At 45.9% G+C, this 5,310-nt stretch overlaps 1 protein-coding gene across 1 annotated transcript in view; it reads left to right on the top strand.

Annotated features, from left to right (window-relative positions):
* The window catches only part of LOC109311745 (collagen alpha-1(XXI) chain-like), a 142,903-nt gene that overhangs the window by 15,099 nt on the left and 122,494 nt on the right, over positions 1-5,310 (top strand). The gene's annotated exons all lie outside the window — the stretch shown is intronic.

Raw genomic sequence — 5,310 nt, 5'->3', positions numbered from 1 at the left:
AAATGGTATTTAAAGGTTTTCTTTTCAGGAATTGGCTTATAGGCCCTCTGTCTATCGTGTATGCGGGGACCCCTCCCACATGATCGGGACAGGGACAGCCCTAGGATTTGATGCCCCCATCAAATCCTAGGGCTGTCCCTGTCCCGATCATGTGGGAGGGGTCCCCGAGGCCACCATAGACAGAGGGCATGCCACAAGCCCATCTCATCCACCACACTGTGGGGTCTCAGCATCCCACCTTCAGGCTTCTGACATCTGACATGTAAGCGAGACCCTTCAGAATGAAGCCTGTGTCCTGGCCTGTCATTTCTTGACTCTCTGATGACAGCCCTAGGATTGGTAATATATAGAATGGCTTGATTATGTATTGTTTTTTTTTTTTTCCTGTTATCACTGTATCAATAAATTTGCCTATTATTGAATGGAAAGATCGTGGTCAGTCTGAGGGTTGCCCCCTCCTTCCCCCCAGAACAAAGCATCTGGGTCCTAAATCCAACACCAACACTGTATATTTGTGACTTGCCACTAGAGGGCTGGCAAACTGGGGCCTGACTAGGAGCTACAATTGTCAGTTGCCACTACAGGACTTGTAAGCCAAGACAGGCTTCTGTCCCTGCTCTAGTTGGAGGTGCATGAGATGGGGTGTGTGGGAACATGAAGCTGGGAGCTGGAGAGTTAACAGGATGGGAGTGGGTAATGAAGTGGGATGTGGAAAGGAAATGGCGGTGGGGAAGGGTGGCGAAATGAACAAAGTCAGGCACTGAAGAATAAGATAAAGAAAAGAATTTAAAAAATAAAGATGAAGTAAATTCAAGATGGTCACGTATCTTAATAAATTGGGATTTGGGACTAGGGCAGGGGGGGTTCTGGTTGAGCTTCCTGGGATGTCTGGGGGTGGTGAGGGAAGGCACTGTCCCTACTTTCTTCCCCCTTGCCCACAGTAGACCATAATCGAGGACCTGTTTGTGCCCAGTGACCTAGTTAGCTGGCATATGCTCTGCAGGCTGTTTGTATGTGGTTGCAACCTTGGGGATGGGAAGGTGACACCTTGGGGGCAGGAGGGGGAGTTGGATGGGTGTCAGAACTGCCTCCTGTAGAGTTCAAGGGCTTGAAAGTTTGTCCACACAGAACAGGAGGGTGGGGAAGGCATCCTGTAATGCTGGAGAACTGGAAATTGGGCAGCTCATCTGTGTGTAGTGGTCACTCATTTAATGCAACGCAAGTTGCGTAACATGCATGTGACAACTGTTGGTGTTGTAGGGCTCACAGCCTCTGCCCTGAGCTTGTTTCCCTACAGGCAATGACAGGGTGGACCTCGACTTTGGATCACCTGGTCTGCCAGGAAGCTGTTCTTATGTTTCTCGCCTGCCATGACTTTGATATATTGCTAGGAGGCAAATGCCCAAGGTGAACCTACCAGGTCTCAATCCCTGTTTTCTTTTGTGGGGCTCCAACCTCCCCTTTACCCCACCCTAGCCTCTCCAGATGGTATTTGTAGTTCTCTGCAGCCAGATCTTAATGCTGCCTATTGGTCTACTGTTCCATTGTCAGCCACCAGGGTGACTGTTGGCATTAGTTAAGCACATACCTTTCCAGGGGCTGGCCTTGGCCTGTACTCAAATATCCAAAAGAAAGTCAAACCCAAATGCTCTCAGTCTCTTTTGTCAGATTTAGTCCATGTCCCCATCACCTGGGGTCAGGCTCTCATATCCAAATAATAACAGAAAAAAACCCAGTTAATCCAGTCACTGCTTGGCACAGGCCTACCCTGGCTTACTCATGAACATTTCACAGTCTGGGTGGGATCTCTCCAGGTTCAGTGAGGCTCTAACCTGAAAACAGCAATTCTTCTGGCCTCCCTCCTGTATCCTCAGCTGTCACTCCTCACCAGGGATTATCAGAAGCCTTGTGTGGGCAGACCTCCACCTGCCTCCTTCTCTGGGTCACATCTGCAGAATTTGTCTGGCAGGGTTTGCAACACTTGCCTGATGGGATGCTTAGCTGCTCCTCTGTCTACAGCTCGCAGGGAATCGATCCCCCTCTGCCCCTCTCTGGGGCCGGAAATATCTCTCAGCAGCCTCCCTCCTCCAATCCAGAGTGAGATGCTGCTCCGGAAGTATGGTAATTTGCTTCTCTTCCCTTCCAGTCTCCAGCTGTAGCCCTGCCAGCCTTCCATGCTGTAAGCATTGCCTGCTTTCACTTTTCTCTGTCTGTAGCTGCTGGCTGCTTGTCCTCTCCTGATGTCCCCTGCCCAGCATGTAAGGCACCTCGGGGCTTTTGTTTACTCTCTCTCTCTCTCACTCCTTCACAGTGCATCAGAGAGAAATCTGCCCTCAAGTGGTATAACTTTAAGCCATCTACGGTTTGGTTAAAATTAGTTTCAGGTGTTAATGTGGTGACATTCCTGGGTTTAAGCACTCCAGGAACTGCCTAAAATTAATGTGTAAGAAAGCCCTGGGAGTGTATTCAATATTGGTGACAAGCTCTTTGTCTTTCCCTTACCTCCTACCACTGCCTGAAGGCATCCTGAGGGGGAAGTCTGAATCTTTTTTTCTCACTCTTAAGAAATGTCATGTGAAAATACACAACACTTGTTATATCCTTACTTATGCAGAGGGAAGGTATTTGCCACTGAAACAGCTGAGATACTGAATTGCTAAAATATTCTTTCCAATTTAGAAAACCTTTTTGTAAAAGAGGGTGCTGCTTCTGGTAAAGTGTTTTGTTTTTTTCCTGTGAACTGTTACCGAAAAGTAGTACTGCATGGGATTTATTAAACAATTGAAGCAATCAGCATTCCAAATGATTATGAAATAAATTAGTAGTACATTTTAATGTCCAGTGATTGCTTTATAACAATTTGGTAACAGGCATTAGTAATTAGACTGAGAAGGTCAGAGGCAGTTCTGAAAAATATGGAGTTATTTACAGTAGAACAATTTTATATTGATTACTTTGAAATGTACATTTCCTCCCTACTCTTGATTTAATATCTTCAGTGCTGATTTAAATCTAATGCTGATTAAATCTTCAGTAGTGCTTTATTAAAATAGATGCTGTATTTTTCATCTTCTTCTCAGTTGCTCATATCCAGGATTCCTCTGGAATTTTGAGTAGTGAGTTTTTCCTAAATACTCTGCATGTTGCTTATTTATAGTGATTCTACAATTTAGAATATGCATTTTATAACATATTAAGAAAATCTGGTTGATGGTATGATTTGTGTGACTGAGTGGCTGTCACCAAATAAAGTCAGTCAGCTGTGCCAGGATGTGTTCTGGCTCAGCTGAACTGCTTTGAGTGAAACGGTTAGTGTCTACTGTCCTACAGGATTGGGCCTCTGCTGCTCCCAGGGCTTCAGGGCCCTAATCCTGCAGGGCAACACTCAGGAGGGGTGCCTCTGCAAGCAAGGAAAGCCTGGGTGTTCCTGGTGGCAAAGGTGTGCCTGGTGATTCTGACTTGACTCATGCCATTGCAAATGGGGAAAACTGGGCAGGTACTTGCAGGGCTTCAATGTCCTGAGCCTGTGCTCCCCAGGAATTCTCCCTGTGGGGGAATTCTGAATAAAGAAATAATTTGTACCATGCGGGACTGAGCCCAGGGCAGCTGGTGAGCTTGAGTAGCTTTGGGCTGTCCATGGTCTTCTGCCACAAACAAAAATCTGCTGCAAAGTAGTGGCACAAATTAATACTAGCTTTTGTTGCAGCCAGAATTTTTGGTAGTTGTGGTGTGATAAAGGGCTTGAAAGTCTGTTTGCTTTTTTACTTTGTGTTGCTGTAAAAGATTTTATGGTGGCACAAAGAAGATGGGGCTCTTTGCAGCCTGAGTTACTCTGTTCCCAGTGAGGTTTTATGCTGCAAAATGTTTCTGTGTAAGAGAATGGCTTATGTTGCAAATGTCTAGTGTAATGTTAGGCATTTGTTTCACAGAAATTGGGGATGCAAGAGATGTAATAGGTCATTTCATGTGCTCTTTTTTGCCAATACAGGATTATTCCGTATACATTTTCATACCCTTGAGCAATCCTAATTTTTTTCAATAGCTTCAATCACAGGTCCTTCATAATTTCCTAGGAAGGGAGTTCCTCTGTTTAATAGATCTCACCGCCAGGAAATTTTGCCTAAAATTAAGAAAAGTATATTTTAAGAATGTAGTATTTTATAAGACTTAGTTCTCAAGGTAGTTAAAATAGACTGGTAGAAACAATGAAAGTGCAAAGCAGGGAAAAAATGCTTCTTCACTTGCAGGAAAATGCCCCTTATTACTTGAAATGTACCCCTCCCCACCTCCAGTTTCTGTGATTCAGTCTCCCAACATCATGTCATATCCTAATATGCAGTAACCATCCTGATATGCTAAATGGGTACTTTGCGTCAGTCTTCCACAAGTCCTATGGGACGCCCCTGCCCATTATAGGACAGGGATACCTAAGTGAGGGTGGTTGCTTGCCCTCCATCAATGCCCCTGGCATGGATCTTTGAGGGCTTCTGGCGCTCTGGTTAAGTGCCTGATTGGAAGACGGCAAATGTGGTGCCTTTCTTCAAGAAAGGGAGGAAAGTGGATCCAGCAAACTACAGGCCTATCAGCCTAACCTCTGTCATGGGGAAGGTCTTAGAAAAAATCATCAAGGAGGTCATTCTTAATGGACTGGCCGATGGCAACACCCTGAGGGATAGCCAGCTTGACCAGTCTCATTTCCTTTTACGACCAGGTGACCTATCACCTGGACAAGGGGGAAGAGATTGATGTCATATATTGTGACTTTAAAAAAGCCTTCAATCTGGTATTCCATGATCACCTATTGGCAAAACTGGCCAACCGTGGCTTCGGGTCCACCATGATCTGTTGGCTGGGGAATTGGCTCTGTGGTCAGACCCAGAGGGTGGTGGTTGATGGAAGTCAATCATCATGGTGCCCTGTGACCAGTGGGGTCCCTCAAGACCTTGGACTATTTTGTTCAGCCTCTTCATTAGTGATGTGGACATTGGAGTCAGAAGTAGACTGGCCAAGTTTGCCGATGACACCAAACTTTGAGGTAAAGCATCCACACCTAAGAACAGGGGAGTAATCCAGGCTGATCTTGACAAGCTTGGGAAATGGGCAGATGAGAACCTGATGGTATTTAACACCAAAAAATGCAAGGTTCTCCACCTTGGGAGGAAAAACCTTCAGCATGTCTATAGGCTCGGCAGTGCTACACTGATTAGTACTATGGATGAGAGCTGGATACCTTCAAGTCAGCTGGCCCTGACAACCTGCACCCCAGGGTACTCAAGGAGCTGGCGAGCGTCATAGCCCAGCCCCTGGCAT

This window comes from Crocodylus porosus, unplaced genomic scaffold (genome assembly GCF_001723895.1).
Source record: "Crocodylus porosus isolate Cpor-Errol unplaced genomic scaffold, CroPor_comp1, whole genome shotgun sequence".
Taxonomy (NCBI): domain Eukaryota; kingdom Metazoa; phylum Chordata; order Crocodylia; family Crocodylidae; genus Crocodylus; species Crocodylus porosus.
The sequence above is the reverse complement of the archived record's forward strand: the minus strand, read 5'-3'. Positions and strand labels throughout refer to the sequence as shown.